Source organism: Pangasianodon hypophthalmus, chromosome 1 (genome assembly GCF_027358585.1).
Source record: "Pangasianodon hypophthalmus isolate fPanHyp1 chromosome 1, fPanHyp1.pri, whole genome shotgun sequence".
Taxonomy (NCBI): Eukaryota; Metazoa; Chordata; class Actinopteri; order Siluriformes; family Pangasiidae; genus Pangasianodon; species Pangasianodon hypophthalmus.
Window position 1 is genome coordinate 32,055,875 of NC_069710.1, and position 19,493 is coordinate 32,075,367.

The window sequence follows — 19,493 nt, forward strand, 5'->3', positions numbered from 1 at the left end:
ACACACAGGCACAAGCATGCATTTTTTTCATGAACATGCGTATGCACGGGTTGACACACATATACATATAAGGACACGCGCAAGCGAGAGACAAACTTGAGTGTCTCCACACACACACACACACACACACACACACACACAGTTTGAATAAGCCAGTAATCATTAGTAAACCGTTAATAACTCACAGTGTTTTTCTTTTATTAATGAAGTGATGCTGTTTTAAATGAAAGGTTTGAGAGTGTTAATGTTTGAGAATGTTAAGGTGTTATTACAGTTCAGGGCATCGTGCAGTGACACATCATATATTGTGTATAATATCACACTGTGACTGCGTAATAAACACCAAGCAATCAATTAATTTATTAGATAATATTTAAGAGACAGAACCAACTGTCTCAATATCGGAAAATAACGAGAGCAAAGGCGAAAACCAACCAACCAAACATGATGTCGAATCTGGCACCATTGTCTCATTTAAATATACAGATCCTACAGATTGTTGCTATGGTTACATTTTGGAGGGGCATATTCATATAAAACAATGTTTATAAGAGAAAAAAGTGTTTCAATTAAAACTTTTCCACATATTGTAGCCTATAAATGATTTCTTTCTCTGATTTAGATACACTAAATACATTTTTCTTGCTGTTTAATGGTGCAATAGTGAGACAAACAAACAAACAAACAAACATAATAGATAAGTAAAGTCTCTTGAAGTTAACAAGACAAAAAAAAAAAACACGTCCTGGCATATCCTGAAAACTTCAAGTTGCAGCTTTACCTCTGGCTGTTACAAAGCTCTGACACTGGAGACTCCTTCCATAAAATGTTAAATGTTACAGAAAACTTCACCAAAACAATCATCATATCAGCATGCTAACTAGCATGCTAATCAGCCAGCTTGCTAACTCGCTATAGTAAATTAGCACAGCTCTATCAGCTGTCTTGTGCAGATTGAGGATTTCAGGTGAATAAAATCCAACCTCAGTACAAATGATTAAATGTTAGTGTTTTGAAATATGAACAATTTTACTGCATTTGTTTACAGTTTGAACAGAAACTGCAGCAATGCCTTGTGGGTATTCTTCATCTAACGATCTAAAAGACTTAAGTAAAGCTGATAAAGTAATGGAGGGACGAGGCGACTCAGCCAAGGGGTCACGTAGAGGGCAAGTGGACGAGGGCGACACACAGCATAAAACATAGAGAGAAATATATAGAAATAAATCCAGACGTGGTGTTCAGATGGCGTGGAGGTTACATTTCCATAACCGAGGGCTGAGACGCACATTTAAACCCTTACATTAAATATTCATGAGCTCTGCGGCAGCCATTTTATCATCGCATCATTAAGGCACGCAGACGGTGTTTACTCAGGGGATGCAAACAAAGAGAGGAGAAGAAAAAGACTAGAGGGTATTAAAACAACAAAATTATAGGAATAAATGTATTTGCAAAAAATCTCAAGGTAGAATTCCTTCTTTAATAAATAAAGTAATTAATTAAAATTAATTTTTAAATGTATTAAAATATTAAAACTTAAATTTTTTATAATTAATTAATTAATTAATTAATTAATTAATTAATTAATTTTACCAAAAAACCTCATTTGGAAAAATTCTTACAAAGTCATGTCTAATTTATTATCCACTATTATCCAAGCAGAGTTTGCATTTTAGTACATTAAATTACGCATGTTAATTTGTACATATTTTATAACACATAACACATTTATAACACATAACATATGTACAGGGTGTCACATAGACCCAGCAACAGCCAAAAAAAAAAAAATTTTATTTCCAGAACTTGCTCAATATGTCCACTATTTTTGTCAAAACATAAATTTACACATAAATTTACATATATATATTTGTGTATGTGTGTGTGTGTGTGTGTGTGTGTGTGTGTGGGTGTATTGGGTTAGTCAGTAGTAACTAACTAATTTGAAACCATTTGTCAAAAATAGGCATACACAGACAGACTCTCATTGGTTGCTGAACCGATTCGGATGGTTTTTGCTGCTGGCGTTTGCTCTTAATGATTAGTGTTAAGAGTTTGTCCTATACTCAACTTTCTTAAAAAAACAGGAAACTATCTAACAAACCCTTGTGATGATATATCAGTATGAGAGTAAAGTTATTTATACATTATATGCTGCTGTATATGATGTCTCAGTCATTATTTCAAACAAATAAAACCTGCTGCAGGTTTGAAATCTGGTGATCTGATTTGTAAAGAATGAAATATTGATAGTAACTGGTAGCTGTTTAAACATCTGTTTTTGTACAGGTTGACCTTTTTTCCTTTTCTTTGTTAAATCATTTATTTTTTGTAAATATCAAATAAATATATCATAGTTTAACAGAGGCATCTTATTAGCAAAGCTCACTTCAGGGATACGTGTTGTGTACTATTGAAATATGAAAATGTAATACAGTATTGTAATAGTCTGGCCAGCTTTAGATGAAACATGAGCGGATGTTGTGAGGCGAAATCCCTGAAGGCCGCTTGACTGTGGCTCTGATTTAGGACACAGCTGTTTCCTCTTCACTCGTAGCCTTTCGGTTTGCAGTGTTTCAGGTGTTACTGTGGATACCGTGTGTGCTCACACACATGTGTGCCTTATCACACCGAGATCCTTAAGTGTACTTTGCAGAGTTTGGTGTAGAAGTTTGCAGCAAAACAGCCTCGACATGTGGGTGAGGATCCGTTTGTAGACGTTTATGCTGAGAAGAAAAATACAAAAAAATGGCCAAAAGTCTGATACCAGAGTCCAAGGTTCTTTTTTTTTTTTTTTTTTGAAAGCACATTATCAGAAGAACAGTCTGAGATCAAATGACGCAAATGAAAAAAAAGAAGGGTTAGCTAGAATTAGCACCGGACATGGCACCTAAGTGACACCTCTTCAAAGTGTAAGTGTTTTAACACCAGTCCACAGCTCTTGTGTTCTCTAAGCCTGCTGGTGGAGATAAAGCAGAATGGCCTTCTACAGCATGAGTGTTTTGATTGAATTTTCTCCTTTAAAAAAAAATGCGAGAGCAGATTTTGACTTGTGCAGCCTACAACTCTGACATTATATTATTCATTTGATAAACAAAAGTCTATATTTATTAAAATATTTTTCACATGGTTGATGGTTCTCTGCTCTGTTTCTCTCTCCACTTCATGTATGAAAGGTCAGAATTCCTGTCCACTCCCACAGAAAGATTGACAAATCCCATAAAAAAAGGTTTGCCCAATCCCATCTGCTCCTGCAGAAAGTTTAACCAATCCTGCCCATTCCAGAAGAAAATTTAAATGATCCTGCCCATTCCAGTAGAAAGATTGATCAATCCCACCCATTCTAGGAGAAAATTTGACCAATCCCACCAGTTTCCATAGAACGTTTGACCAATCTTGCCAATTCTCTGAGAAAATTTGCCCAATCCTTCAGATTGCATTTAAAATATTTGACCAATCCTGTCCATTCAAGTAGAAAGTTTGACCAATCCTGCCCATTTCTGTCGAAATTTTGAACAAACTACCCCCATCCTTCCCATAGAAAGTTTGGCCAATCTCGCCCACTCCCTCAGACACTCTTGACTGCCTCCTTCCACTTCCAAAGAAAGTTTGACCAATCTCACCTATTCCTGTAGAAAGTTTGACCAATCCCGCCAACTGCAGTAGAAGGTTTGGCCAATCCCTTCCGCTCCCACGAAAAGTTTGGCAAATCCCTCTGGCTCCTGTACAAGTTTTGCCCGATCCCCCTTGTCCTAGTAGAAAGTTTGACAAATCCTGTCATCTCCCACAGACTGTTTGACCAATCCGGCCCAACCTCATGAAAAGTTTGGCCAATCCTGCCCATTCGTGTAAAAAGTTGACCAATCCCTTCTGTTCCGGTTTGACCAAACTTTCTGCGGAATTGGGTAGATTGGCCTTGCGCACACTTTTACCTTGAGAAATCGGTAAACTTGGTTGCTACAGAAACAAAATAAACCACCATTAAGAACGTGCCATGGCTAGCATGAGCGTGCATTCAGAGCAAATGTTGAAGATTTGTAGCACAGTAATTTGTGTTAAATGTCAGCCGGCTAATTAGCTACATCACACTCAATTCCGGTCTAAAAGGTGAAGCACTTGGTCTACAATGATCTAGAATGAAGAATGGAATTAAAATGATTATAAATATCAATGCTATTGTTCTGTGTCATCTGGGAGACTCCAACGACAGAAAAACACCCACAGAGATCTCATTTCCATAAAAGCCGGTAACAAAACAAAATGCGATAATATAATATGTTAGCAATATCGCCCACACTCAAGTGCTAGTTTCTGGTAACTGAGAGTCATGCAGTGTGTAAACACTCACTTCAGAGTGCAGTGGAGCTCGTGAGAGTTCTTCTTCTGAAAGTGTGTGTGGTTTCTTCTCTATCGCAAGTGTGTGGCTGCAAAGTGAAAGCAATGGCAGCAGGTGCGGAAATCATGTCAAAAACTGAGCTGTTTTTAGAAAACACATTAAGTAACTGAGTTTTATTTATTAAAAATGATAAATGTACAGTGGAAATGTTGTACATTATGTGCATTAACTCCGATGTATTTAACTACTATAAATATTCATTTTAAGTGTGTGTGTGTGTGTGTGTGTCTGTGTGTGTGTGTTTGTGTGTGTGTCTGTGTGTGTGGGGGTTGGGTGGGGGGATTGCAGTGATGAGAAGAACGTCAGCTTGTAGGGGGAAACACACTGCATGATCGGACACACTCTTTCCGAGCAGCCACGCCCAGGAAATGAGGAAACGGGATGGAGGAAGGAAGTGAAACCAAGCAGACATTCTCATTTATTTAACCCTGTTACTGTCAAACTGGGTTAAAATGAGACCGACATCACCTCTGTAATAAGTGTAAAAAGTGATCTTTAAGAACATTCTGGTTTCTAAGGGAAACTGAACCAAACGCATGTTGGAATTTTTTTTTTTTTTAATATCACTTTGCTTTTAGGACAAAATAAAATGGGATATTTCATCTCAAACAGTGAATATGGCTGCACAATAATGGCGCAAATAATAATAAAGATTATTTTATTCGGTATTGAAATCACAATAATTCATAAAAAAAATAATAACCCCAACAGAAATCTGGATTTTCTTTCACATATATTTATATACTGTAGATATACAGTAGCTGTAAACGCTGAACACAAACACAGGCCTTGGGACGGGAGTTGGCAAAAAGTTGCCGAAGGTTACGTCACTATTTATGCAGGGAAAGTTACTCATATTCAGAGTCGGGTTACGCACAAGCTTAGGACTAATTAAGATGATATATGAATGAGAAGATGGTGAGTATTGAAATAATCTAATAAGAGTCTAGAATAATGACAATATATTGCTGCATGTATAGTCGTAGTTATTAACATTAATCTTGTTTTTGCGTGTCAGACAGTAAATAGGAACTAATGTCAGGTAAAACTACATTTATCAGCAGGGAACTGAAAAACATCACACCACACACACACCATCATTCAATCCAAACATTTGGAATACAGCGTCATAGCTAATTTGCATAGAATTGAAGAAAAAAAAAACACCTCAGTTCAAATGTTGCTGAAATTCACGTGCTGTATGCAGAAAAGGTCTGAGCGTCTGTCGCTTTGTTGCCCACTTGTGTCAACGTACGCAGGTTTAGAGATGGTCTGCAGCTTGCACGATCGAATGAGGCACATAAATCTCCAACCACAAACATGGCCACAAACCAGCACTGTACATCACTGTGCTTTTCAACGGATGCCAAAATGTTCTTGTAAACTTGGCTTAAATATCAAGTACAAATCCCAAATACAAAATCTCACTATTTTCTGTTATGACAAGGAATGAAATATAAGTCACGCCACAACAACACAATCCTCTTGATAGCCCACATCTGGTCGAACAGTTACGTCTGACAGATTTAGCGTTCTACTTCGGATTTCTTCGTCTCTCTTTAAATCGATGATCATTTTACCGTATAAAACAAAGCAGGTTTGCTCATTTAACGTTGTGACGCATTGAAATGGAAATACTTGGCTGAAAGTGAAATTCAAGTCAGACCCACCAGAGAACCGAAACCAGAATTGCTGAATTATTGAATTACAGTTTAAGCTACTGATTCAATTATTATTTTAGCTTTTTTTTAAACTAATAGTTCTGAATGAAATTGAACTGAAATGACAAAGTAATAAAATAAAACATGAATGAACAATTATTTGAACAGCACGCAGCATAAAATGCTAATTCAACACTGCAACAAAAACATTAGTGCGTCAGATCAGGAACTGCTGTAAAATATGTACAGTCAGTTTTATTTTAGCTATATTTTACTATTTTAGCTACGATTTTATTTTCAGTACAATGATTCGTAAGACCTTCTATGTTTATATCTTGTATTTAATTTACAAAACGGAACGTCTTTAGTCAGAATTGTTCGGGATTTTTCCTCTTTCTGTGGCTTAAATTTTTGTCCATCGCTACTGCTTTGTTTAAAAAAAAAAAAAAATATATATATATATATATATATATATATATATATATATATATGTATGTATGTATGTATGTATATACATACATGTAGAGCCTCAGGTTTGTACAGTCATCTCGAAACAAGCTTGGCTGGAGCCAGACTGTATTTCAGTACTGTTTTTAACACCTTTTTGTCAACTTCCCCTTGTTACTCAACTGTACGTATAACATGCATCACCTACACAGTGCAGAAAGCGGAGTTTTCACCAGTAGCAGTGCCAGTATTCTTTCTTTTTTTTGCTAACTTTCCAGGTTGCTAGCTAACTACTGTACATTGTTATTATGGGTAAATTAGCAAAGCTGCAGATGAAGTTGCCTACATAGAGCTCAATTCTGCATCCTGCTTTCATTGTTCTAAACAGTCGGCTATGCCTAGGGCTTTGTTGAGGTGTTTTGTGTCTCTCACACATTGGCTGATGTGGTTTCTGACACTGAATGATACATGGTTATATATAAACATGGACAAAAACAATGTTGCAGAGCTGAAGACAGTCGTTGCTCCGTCTTGAATCACTTTCTTCCTCAGAACGTAGTTTGAAGGTGGATTCAGATGATAAAATATCGAATTTTTTTAGATATTTTGCGAATATAGAGTTCAGTGAGTAAGTATTCACCCACTTGAATACTTAACTTTTCCACATTTCGTAGTGTTGAAACCTGTCACTGAAATGGACTTAATCTGGACTTAAATGGACTTAAAATATCTCATAATACTGACGTGGAGGGAGAAATCTACACAGTTTGCAAAATTAGTTACAAATAAACAACGTAAAAGTTGTGATTGCATAAGTATTCACCCGTATTCCTGTGATACACCTAAATTAGTTCTGGTGCAACCAGTTGTCAGTAGAAGTGACATGATTAGTTGAATGGAGTTGACCTATGTGCAATTAAAGTGTCACATGATCTAAATATAAATACACACCTGTTCCTGGAAGAGCTTGTAAAACATACCTAAACAAACAACATTATGAAAATCAAGGAACTATCAGAACAAGTCCAGGACAAAGTTCTGGAAAAGCATTAATCAGAGTTTGGTTATTTTAAAAAGATCTCTCACCGAACACAATTAAATCAAAATTTGTTATTGAAAGAATATGGCACAACACTGATGCTGTCCACAGGACAAACATAGCCTGGACACTCCACAAAGCTGGGCTCTGTAGAAGAGTGGTGTGCCTCGACTTCCTGTTTGGAGTTTTCCAAAATTCATGTTGGAGACTCTGTAAACATGTGGGAAAAAAAGGTTCTCTGGTCTGATGAGACCAAAACTGAATGCCTTTGCCTTGGCGCAAAGCACTACGTTTGCCAAAAACCCCAGCACTACTCATCACCCTGAGAACACCATGCACAGTGTGAAGCACGGTGACGGTAGCATCATGGTGTGGGGAATGATTTTCATCACCCTGAGAACACCATGCACAGTGTGAAGCACGGTGATGGTAGCATCATTTTGAGCATTACCCTTGGCCTCCTCTCTGACTAATCCTCTCTTTATGTGATTATTTTGAGTGAGCGATTATTTATACATGCAGTTTGCGCCATGTAAAACTAGTGGCTAAGCTTCTAAAGAAAACATTTTGACCTTGGTTGTTTCCACTCAGCAAAAAAAAAAAAAATCTGAATAGAAATTGGAAATATTAAAAAAGGCCTAAAAGTGGTTTCATTTTGATGAAACATTCAAGAGGAAACACCCTTAGAGCGCATGTGGAGAGGTGAATCACCGCCACATCCCCTTCATCCATATCTCCCCCTCCCCCTCCCCTCCTCCGCTCCTCCCCCCACCTCCACCTCCTGTGGTGAATTACCGTCTACATCAGTAGAGACAGGATGTAAGTCAGGGTCACACACAGTGTGTATGTTTGTGTGTGTGCGTGTGTACCTGTGTGTGTGTGTGTGTGTGTGTGCCTGTGTGTTTACTCATTTTTATGTTTATCTATTGGACATTTTTAAAATCAGACATAGCAGCACTAACAGAGAATATTACTGTGTTAATATGGTATTAAAATAAATGCTTTATAATAATATAATATAATAATATTATAATGCACATATTTTACATCATAGATAGTAATGTCACATCAATACCAAAAAAGTGCAGTGTTTAAAATGCGATTGTGTCAGTGTATTGACTTTACAAGATTAACTCTAATATCTAACCTACACCTACAAAAAAGGTATATATGGATGGTAGAACATTTTGCCAAATGAATCCCAAAAATTCTCATAATAAGGATATGTAAGCAATTATAAACATATGGACAAATATGTATACTTTGCACTTTATACTGTTTGGGGTTGTTAGTTTAATTAATTCTACAATATAAATCCTGTGAAATAAAATTCTAGCCCACGCACAGTACATGTGTGTGAACTTGTACTTGTAACCCGTGCACTTTTCAGCTTGTAAGTGGCACGCCCTTTAAAGTCACGCTTCTTCCTGTAGTTTTACACTGAAAGCATTTTCACAATTATTTTGTTCTACTTTCTACACACAGTCTGTTCTTACTGTGCTGTTTGTTGATGAATTTAAGATGCAGGCTCTTGTGATAAAACGAGCAAAACGTTATTGCATGGTTTTTTTTTTAATTACATAGCATCATTAGCCTAGCACCTTCATAGCAATACCAAAATCAAAATGTTGATACCTCTTTTTTCTAATTGTGACAATTAGCAAAGCATACATTACGGTAGCTCCTGCTGGTCATATAGCCTGGTCATAGCAGCGCCGTGTCTTTCTCCAATCTTCAACGGTCCAGTTTGGGTGAACAGTCCAGTAGCCTGAGATTCCTGTTCTTGGCTGACAGGAATGAAACCCGATGTGGTCTTCTGCTGTTGTAGCTCTCCTCCCTCAAGATTGGGTGTGTTGTGCATTCTGAGATGCTTTTCTGCTCACCACGTTTGTAAAGAGTGATTACATGAGTTACCATAGCCTTCCTGTCAGCTTGAACCAATCTTCATCCCTCTCTCATCAACCAAGCATTTCCACCCACAGGACATCTGCTTGCTAGACGTTTATTTATTTATTTATTTATTTATTTATTTGTTTGTTTGTTTATTTATTTGCACAAGTCTAGAGATGTGTGATAATCAGTTTCTGAAATACTCAAAGTGGCACCAACAGCCAAGCCACAATCAGTGCCACTGAGATCACTGAGATTTTTCAGAGTGTGTGTGTGTGTGTGTGTGTGTGTGTGTGTGTGTGGGCGTGTGCTGTTTATGTCAATGTCTGTCATGACTTGCTGTGGCTCTGAAGTGTGTGTGTGTGTTCACTGTCCTGTTACTGCACCCTGTTTGTACTCAGCCTGATGCTATGTGTGTGTGTATGTGTGTGTGCGTGGTATCAGATACACCAATATCCGCTCCTCAATGATAACAGGGTCATCGTATGGATCTCCTGACACACACACACACACACACACACACACACACACACACACACACACGCACAGAGCCATATTAAACGCGGCATTGTTACATGAGTGTGGTTATGGATGTAGATTCTTTTTTCATGTTTTTTTTCAGAGGGAGGGAGAGAGAAACATATAGTAAAGTTAACACTCGTGGTTAGTAATCCATCTCCTTGTCTCTAATGGCATCAGTAAAGACAGACAGCTCTTACAGCGCTCATAACCCGACCTGCCTCACGTTACTCAAACGTAATAAACATGGATCAGAGCTCAGAGCTCGCTTCAGCTACCAGACTTAAGCTTCATTGATGATAATAAAAATCATGAGGCACTTTTTTAAACGTCTTCTTATTTCTCCTGGTGTTGATAAATGGTGCCTTGGTGCTTTAATTTCATTTAATTTCATTTAATTTCATTTAATTTCATTAGTTATTTAGTTATTTATTTATTTATTAAATAAATTGCTACCTATCAGGGCTCTCAGAATAAATTTCACTTGTTCATATACTTCAAATTTCTCTAAAAAATATATATTTGATGTTTACAATCTCACGAAACAGAAATTCATCATAGCGGTGCATAAATTACAACATGCAGCACAGTTGAAAAGTAAAAAGAGCAAAATAAATAATATGTGACATAATGTTTATTAAATTAATAACTCTGTATATTAAATGGGAATATTATTAGGAGAAAAATGACGCTGGTGACTGTATATACATAGCTGCTATAACGTAAGTGAGAACAGGAACTAACTTGTATTATGAACATTAAATGTAACTATAAATGGATAAAATATATGATGGGTCTTTCTTTTAATAAATAAAATTGTAATCATTGGCAAATTGTTGTTATTTAAGAGGAATGAAACACTTCAGGATGTGGTGTTATTAAAAATAATATAAATAATCAACTTGTGACTCTGCTTCATCACACCACCATGTTGTTGATTATTTTTCTGTAACAGCATGACACTGAGTGATTTATTCCTTGTGATGCGATACACTCGTCCCAGCGTTTCTCGCGTTCCTGGAAACATTACCTGTAGTCATCTTTTGTCATCATGTCTAGAGACTTCTGGATTTCTTCCATGGTGGTGAATCTTTTCTCTTCAGTCTCATTTTTTAATTTCGAGAACAAAAAGAAGTTGCAGGGAGTGAGATCTGGCGAATACGGTGGATGGAAGGCGATAACTACATTGTTTCTGGTTAAAACTCCTTGGTTGACAGCGCAGTGTGTGCAGGTGCATTGTCGTGGTGCATAAACCAGTTCTGGGAGCACCACTTCTCCGGACATTTCTTCCTGATGCTTTCCTGTAGATGCCTAAGAACTTCAGTGTAAAGTCGCTTAGGTGCACACGCTGAGTGCACACGTTGCATTCGAATTCTGGGAATTTTTGGGTCCCCTGTCGTATTTATGAAACAGACAGGTGGCGAAAATAGTGCGCTTCGTGCAAGTTAGACGAATGCCAGGAATGGTGTTCAGTGAAATACGTACTAAATCAGGTTGTGAGCAGGCTAGTAAGAGATGATGTATCACACACACACATCAGTCACACTATATCTACACACAGCAGGGTCCAAAAGTCTGAGACCACATTGAAAATATGGGATTTCTTTAAAATGAGAAAAAACAAAGTTTTAGAAAACAAAGAAAGTAAATGTACAATATCTTGAATATATAATGTTGTTGTTCTTTCAGCTGCTCATGTTAGGGCTTGCCACAGCGGATCATTGGTCCACATATTTGATTCGCCCTTCCTGATGCAGCCCTCCCCAATTTTATCCGCACTGGGAGTGCACTGCTGTGTAGTTCCCTGGCTAGGAATTGAACCCGGGCCGCAGCAGTGAGAGCACTGTGGCCTAACCACTAGTCCTCCAGGGACCACTGCGTAGTTCAGATTTAATATTCTGTGCTATTTCTAGGTCCCTCTTTAACGTGAGCAAACGTCTGATATTGAGCAAGTTAACTGCTTTCTACAAGGTTTTCCTCATGTCTGATCTCTTCTCCTGAAGCGTGTGATCAGACGACACTCTGATGGATTTGATCTAAAGGTTTGGAACATAAGGTTTTGCACAAACTTGTGGAGTCCATGCTAGCTCCAGCTCGAGTACACACTGTCATTAAAGCAAAAAAGGGGACGTAAAACAAATACTAAGAAACTGGGAAATTCATGTAAATATTTCAAAGATTCTACTTTTCACTCACGTTGTTGCTGATAATATTGTTCTTCAAATGAACACTAAACAGAAGATGTGAGAACTCGTGCTCTCAGACACCACTGCACTGTATACTGAAATGTGAACATGGGCACAGAGGAGTTTGGACAGACGACAAAATAAATAAATAAGGAAACGATGATGAAGGGATGAATGAACATTAAACGTTAAAACTCAGTATGCACTTTGCATACTGTGGTATTTTCTCCCTAATCGCATTGACTTCATCTTCAGGATTTGTAGAATTGATCCTGTAATTAATGTAAACACGGATTCCTTCACTACTCTGACTTTTCGGAAATTCCTTTTGAAAAGTGCAAAAGGTTTGAATGGAAGTACTGCTTCGTATTGCAGTCGCTTTCTTTCCTTCTGCTGGATATTAAACGGATTTTCTACTAGAAATACAGCACTTGTGTACACTGCAATGCCGCCATGTTATATCCGATGTAGTGAGCATCTGTAGTGAACAGAACGTCCTTCATGATTCGACTTTACTTGGTGTGAAAAATCGAGCTGAATGTAGGTTACAAGGAAGTGGATAAATTAATAAACATTAAAGTTTATGATCAAATTAGCGCTACTGCTAATGTTTGCTGTGTGTAGCAGAATAAAACAAGGTGCTGATTCATAACTGAACATATTTCAATACTAAATATTTAACAAAATTCAAATTTAGCTTATATACACAGCATTGAATAAAATGATTAGGAAATAATTCTGACCATATTATTATCGAAAGAAAGAAAGAGAGAGAGAGAAAGTGTGTGTTGAATTAAATATTAGCAATGTAGCTATAACCATCCGATTCAACCTATTTCGCATTTTCATTACTCTGTCTCTGACTGGACCCATGAAGGAGCGTGTGTTGCTCCACGCCGGCGTTTCTCCTTCCTGCGCCTCCATCAGTGACCGTTACCATGGTGACAGGACGAAAGGTCGTCCTGTGCATGCGTGTGTGCGTGCATGTGCGACACGGAGATAGCGTGTGGGGGTGCAAGACATGGAACGAGAAAGAAAGAGAGTGATGCTGGTGAGCTCGTGTGATTCAGACCATTCTCACCATCACCCTATGTGTCTGAATGTGGCCATAGCAGAGTTCTCACATCATGCTAACATTTCACGTCTGTGAATATAAAGGTCATAAACACGTTAGTGGAGTCTGTGTGTGTGTGTGTGTGTCTGTGTGTGTGTGTGTGGGCCTGGGTGATACTGGGTAATCTTTACACACACAAGTGATAGGAATGAGTGAAAGCTAACTGCAAAGCAACGGCTCTTAACGTAATAAATCTTTATACCTCTTTCGCTAACAGTTGCTAGTAGTTAGAAAGTACGCCGTCTCTGCTAGCTAATGCTGCTTGTTTATTTTGCTGGTAGCTAGCTGATGTTTTTGCTAACATTTTGAATAACTCTGCAAGCTAATGCTAGTTTTTTGTTAATACTTTAAAGCGCTTCAAATAAACACACTTCACATTTCACTCCTCCAATCAGCTAAAGAGTGAAGAAGCCATTTTTAATGTATATGAAAACCTGCGACGTGTAATTTATATGATTTAATGAAGTCTAAAACGCTCTTCGTTAAACTCTTCGTTGACTCGTGTAATACAGCGCTGATGTTGGCTAATGCTAATAGCTTTTACTAATATTTTGGCTAATAGCTTGTTTAGATGCCAGTGGATAAAGCTAATAGCATTTTCTACTGATATTTTCTGGCTAATAACTAAAAAAAGATGTTTACCTTTTAATGCTAGCTTCTTACTAATACTTTTATAGGCATGGTGAATCTTCTAGCCTTTTAAACTTGCACTTAGAGCAGAAGCAGGACTGTACTCTGTACTGTAAGATGCGATTGAAACACTTCCTGTTCTGCTGCACTTGTGAGCCAAACAGGTCTCCTGATTCGCAGTGAGTCAGCGGATGTGCCTCATTTATTCTCTCGTTTCTCTCTCTCTCTCTGTCCCTCAGTGGTGTGACTGTTTGCTTCACAGTATTGCCCAAGTGACAGAAAAGCGTCAAGCACACAACACACAGTGACCGCCAGACAGAAATCAGACCTGTTCAGACAGGATTCGATTTATATACCAGGTCATGAGGTGTCACGGGGACAGATTTCTGTTGAACGAATAGAAAATATTTCCAGCAACTATGACAGAAATGACGGAAATGACGGGACAGGACTGATATCTTTCTGACATTATATGTCATATAAATTTGTTAGCTTAATCACACACGTTTCTGTCATGGTGCTTCAAGCAGGATCATAGGCTAGCTAGTGGATTTTTTTTAAATCATTTGCTAATCATTTGAGAGCTACAACAGTGATAACAAGCTACTTACATTTGTAGATGAAGTTGGCTGAGTGTTCGAGCTGAGACGCTTCAGAAAATATGATGCTCCTTGGTTTTTATGTGGTGCATTGTGGGATTTTTTTAGGGACCGAACGTTCCAGTGCACTGGAAGGATTTTGTGATTGAGACAGCCTTTAAAATGGCCGACTCCCTGATCAAGCACCCTGACTACTGAACTAGGGAGCTGATGGAGATGCACACAGTTATTCCTGCACTATCGAATTCTGCATGCTGATTGGTCAGGAGGTGCCGATAAACATTCCTATAATGCGCTCGTTCTAATACGGTACTGTTTCCATGGTAATGGCTCATCCGCACAGATGTGTATGGTGCTTCATAAACGGATTAAAAAGGTGTGTAGTTGTTGATATGTGTATGAGTTTTCTGTAACATGTATGGAAGGAGTCTCCAGTGTCAGCGCTTTTTTCACAGTCAGAGGTAAAGCTGTAACTTTATGTTTTGTTACATCTTCAAGACAGAGGAGTTTACCGGAAAAAGAGAGAGGCTGGCGAGGGAACGGCTGTTTATAGCTGCTGTAACATACGTCAGAGCAGGACCTCATTTCGTGGACGTTCCATGACATTAATTGTAACTATAAACTGATAAAAAGTATGAGTTGTCGTTTATTATTAATAAATAAGAAATTGGATAAATGCTGTAGTGTAAGAGGAATGAAACACTTTAGTATGTGTTGTTATAGGAAAATAATCAACGATGTTGTACCAGGAACTCTGCTTCATCACTCCAGCCTGGCGTTGATTATTTTTCTATTTTTTCTGTCCTGAAATGTGTGTTTTCCACTGACTGGGAATGAAAAGTCTAGTGAAAATAAAGTATTCACCGTCCAAAATCACCTAAGACTGCTTGATGTAAGAGTTCAAATAAAAGATGAATGTAACCGAGTGTGCGTAGTGGGTTCGCCTGAACACTTATAAAGAAGGAAATAACAAACGATACCCGTCAAGGTTTCATCCGAACTTCTTCCATGTTTATTAGGTACAACACGTGCGGGAAACCAAGAGCAGAGAGACTGACACACCCAGTGCACGTGTACACCCACATGTCTACAGCAAGCCCCGGTGGAAATATAATTTACCACACACATGCACAATTATATGCAAAGTCAGCACAGAAAAGTCACTTAGTGTTACCACAATTAAACTACAATCAAAATGAAGTCTTTTACAGTGTCTCGGCTGAGGAGTAGCCCTGCCCTCTCAGGCCGAGGCGGGTCGTGTGGGTGTTGCGTGTAACAGTCCGCTTCGTTTGAGCCCGAACTGGCCCACAGTGCGACACAGCTGTTTCTGCTCACTCGTCATATTGCCCTGGCAGGACAGTGTGTGTTTCCTGAGTTACAAAAACATCTCCACCCTTCAAATCCCTGCACATTTCTTCTGTCTCTCTCATCTCTGCTACGCTGTTTCACATCATGTACATGTACAGTCATGGCTCTGTTTATGCTAGCTTGAATAACTTTCACCATTTATGGCCATTTTCACTTTCACTAATCCTGTGTACATACACTGACACTGGATTACATTAACGTCCGGTTAGTAGAACCTCAGCCAGCTTGAGGACTTGAGGCTGTTTGAGCCAACATATGAGTCGTTTGAGCTGTGTTTGGTGAAGTGTGAAAGCGTGAAGGCTGTTTTTGATCCCGGGAGTGGTCCTGATAACTGATCCCCGGTCCTCTTGAAAATAACAGGCTGGGTTTCGCTTTCTCAGAAATGTGCTGCATGAGGTGTGGAAGCTTAAATGCTCTCAGCACAGCACACCGTGTAACACGATTAGTTCAACTTGCCACATTACTTCTTACGTGATCCGGCGGAAAGGGTTATTATACATCACGAAACATCTACATCTTGTCCCAGTCTGCATCTTCATAGATGAGAATGGCTCTTCATTTGCATGCTTTCCTTCATGATGACGTGCCTTGCGTCCAAAAGGTGTTTTTCTTCTCCGCTTGAGTGTTGAAAAAACAGCAAATGGATGAATCTTGAAGTGCTTTCCATTTTGCAAACCTGCATCCATACCTGCGTGATGTATGGAAATACACAATCCATCCACGGTTCTTCTACGTGAAACCGAACCTGTGATAATTGGCCCCGCCTACAAAGATCCCAGAATCCTTCCTGGTTGTGGACTCGTGTGTAAAAAACAGCCTTTAAATGTACAGAATCTGTTCTCTTCACATCTGTGTGTTTTTTCTACCCATAATGCACTATTCATAACGCAGCATTTGTCAGATTTAACACTGAAATAGCTGCGAGCGACATTCACACGAGGCCCTGGCCACATGTGTATGGATATTTTTTAAAAATGTATTTTAAATAAATAAATTAAAAAAATTTTATGTATTTAAAAAATTTTATGTATTTTAATGTATTTTAAAAAATGTCTCATCTACACGATTCCCGAAAATATCTCCATCAAAAGAAAAACACAGAAATGATTGGATAATACTCGTGTGACAGCCCAGTTTGAGATAAAATGTCATAAACGTAAATTAAAATCATTGAATGTGTGATAAATTAAAGCATAAAGTTAGCAACGTTGTCTGTATTTAGCATAACAGCAGGAAAACTTTTCTAAAATTCTACACAATTTTTTTTTTACTATCGAACTTTCCCCTGATGTTCAGGTTAAATGCTTCAACAACACTTTAGCTAACTAGCTTAATTACGTATTTCACATTGAAATGAATAAATGATCAGATTAGTTTTTAATGTAAATAATTGCGATTACAGCATTTTATGAAAGATGTAGTAAGATGTAAGATGTCATTCGCAAACTTACGAACTTATTGTGAATATATTTTATTCAGCGATAATACGTATGTGTATTTCATCTATAAACTCTTCATGCTATTGCTTTTCCGTTCGCATGTTACAGTAAAGTTCAGAGTCTCTCTGGGAGGCTACAGTTTTTGCTGTGCATTTAGTGAATAAATTGATCAGACGGCTAATTAAATTAGCTTGAAGAGCGGCCAGTTCCTGTAGGAGGTCGTCTGTGTTGTTGCCATTAAGTGAAGGCCATTAACTAATAAGCCTGGAAGCGGAGCGGTTTCTCAGAAGCCACAAAATGGTCATGAATTGACGAGCAGACGGTGGAGTAGCGCTGTGGCGTCGAGGCTTCAGTCCTGTGAGGCTTCGGTGCGAGATAACATGATGTGATATTAAATGTTAGCAGTAAAGTCAATAGTATACAGTTTAAGTCTAAGTATTTAAATGTTACAATGACTGATTTGTTTTTGAAAAGTTGGATTAATGAGATTAGCATGACACTTTAAACATTATAAACTGAGAAAATAAAATAACTGGGTAGAAATAAATGTTAAAAATGTTAAAATGTTAAAAATGCTAACATAGCTAACATAGCTAACAACAAACCAGGGCTGGAACACAAAGTATATGTTTATATAATAGTATATGTAAATGAAATATATATAAAATGGCTTTATTTGTATTTAAAGCTGAAGTGAATGCTTGCTAATGCTGCTTCTTAGCTGAGTTGCTAATGGGCTAACATCAACTTTCCGTATATAGGCTAATTGTTAGTTCTATTTATAGGCTAATAGTTATAGCTATTAGCCTTGTATAAATGTTTGTAGTCTTTAGATTTACTTCAGATACATAGATATTCGCAGAAAAGCTATTAGCATTACCCGGTGGACTGCCTTTAGTGCATTCTGAATATTTAACGTCCTGTTTAACATCGATTGGCGGCAGTAAAAGAAACCATGTGCTTTTTCCATGTCTCTTTAGATTGTATTACTTTATTGTCCAGTGTTTCAAACTCCAAAATCCAGAAGATGCATTGAGCAGCTGTCAGTTTTGAACGCAGCTCTGCTTGCCTTGCATTGCATTTTACCTCTCGTGCTGGTGCTGGAGTAAGCTGTTTTTTTTTTTTGTCAGCAGGGAACACTTCCTTTATTCTGCCGAGCTCGGTGACTCGGTGCCAAACAGGTCTCCTGACTCGCCTTTTTAAACACTGCAGACCTCAAGTGCACTCAGAATGTAAAGATGGGTCTTAAAAAAGGATCTGAAATTGTCAGGAGTGGAGACAGAGCAGATATAAAAAGGGTAAACTGTTCCTCAGGTTTCGGGAGTTAATGGAAAGCGCAAAGTCTCCCTTAGATGTATCCTAGCGTTTCAGTCAGGTGATGTGTTGTTCAGCTTGAACCTAACCAGAGGCGGCTAAAATTACTCACAGTACATCAGAACGGAATGAACGATACTTCAACAAAGCCGATAAAAACATTATGATCATTATGTACTTTCTCCCAAACTGCTAATTCCACTTAAACCGGCTGATTTATTATTTCAGATTTGTAGTTTCCTGATTGAGAAGTAAATTTATTTGATTCACAGCCCTTTCTTGAGCGCCTCAAAGCATTTAAAAGCACAGAAGCCTAAAGGTAAAGGATCCCAAAGTGTTTCATCAGGAAGGAAAAAAATCTTCTTTTGCTGATGTTAGCAATACTGACTGCCAAGATTAACTTCCCATAGCAGAGCTAGCTAGCTAACATAGCTACAGTCCTGCATGTGTCAAAGCTACGCCGACTTCGGTGCGGGACTGCGGTTCCCATCAGCCACTGCACTTCACAGGATCCCTGTTTGCATCTGATTCCCATTTCGGTTTAATAAGCACTAGTATTTAAGTCACGTTTGCACTTGACACATTGTCTAGTGTTTGCCTTTTGTTGTCGTTTGCTGTCAAGTGCACCGTCTAGTCCGTATATGTTTCTTGCCACGCGATCGGAGGTCAGGTTTGAGTTTTGTTAGTTCGTGTTTTGTTTTTTTAAAATATTTTTTTATATTTTGTATAAATGAAAGGAAATGAAGCGCAGACACAGTGACATCGATGCACTCCATCCACTGTTCACTCCTCAGAATGGCGGCCATTATACCGCGTGACGTCAAATGAAACGTAAAGATAGAAGTCGAGTTTCTTTCACACTGCAAATCTAATCTAGCTAATGGGAAT

The 19,493-nt window shown here is 38.2% G+C and overlaps 1 protein-coding gene across 2 annotated transcripts in view; it reads left to right on the forward strand.

Moving 5' to 3' along the window:
- LOC113547552 (guanine nucleotide exchange factor VAV3) overlaps window positions 1-19,493 on the forward strand; it is a 98,667-nt gene that overhangs the window by 3,056 nt on the left and 76,118 nt on the right. The window lies entirely within an intron of this gene.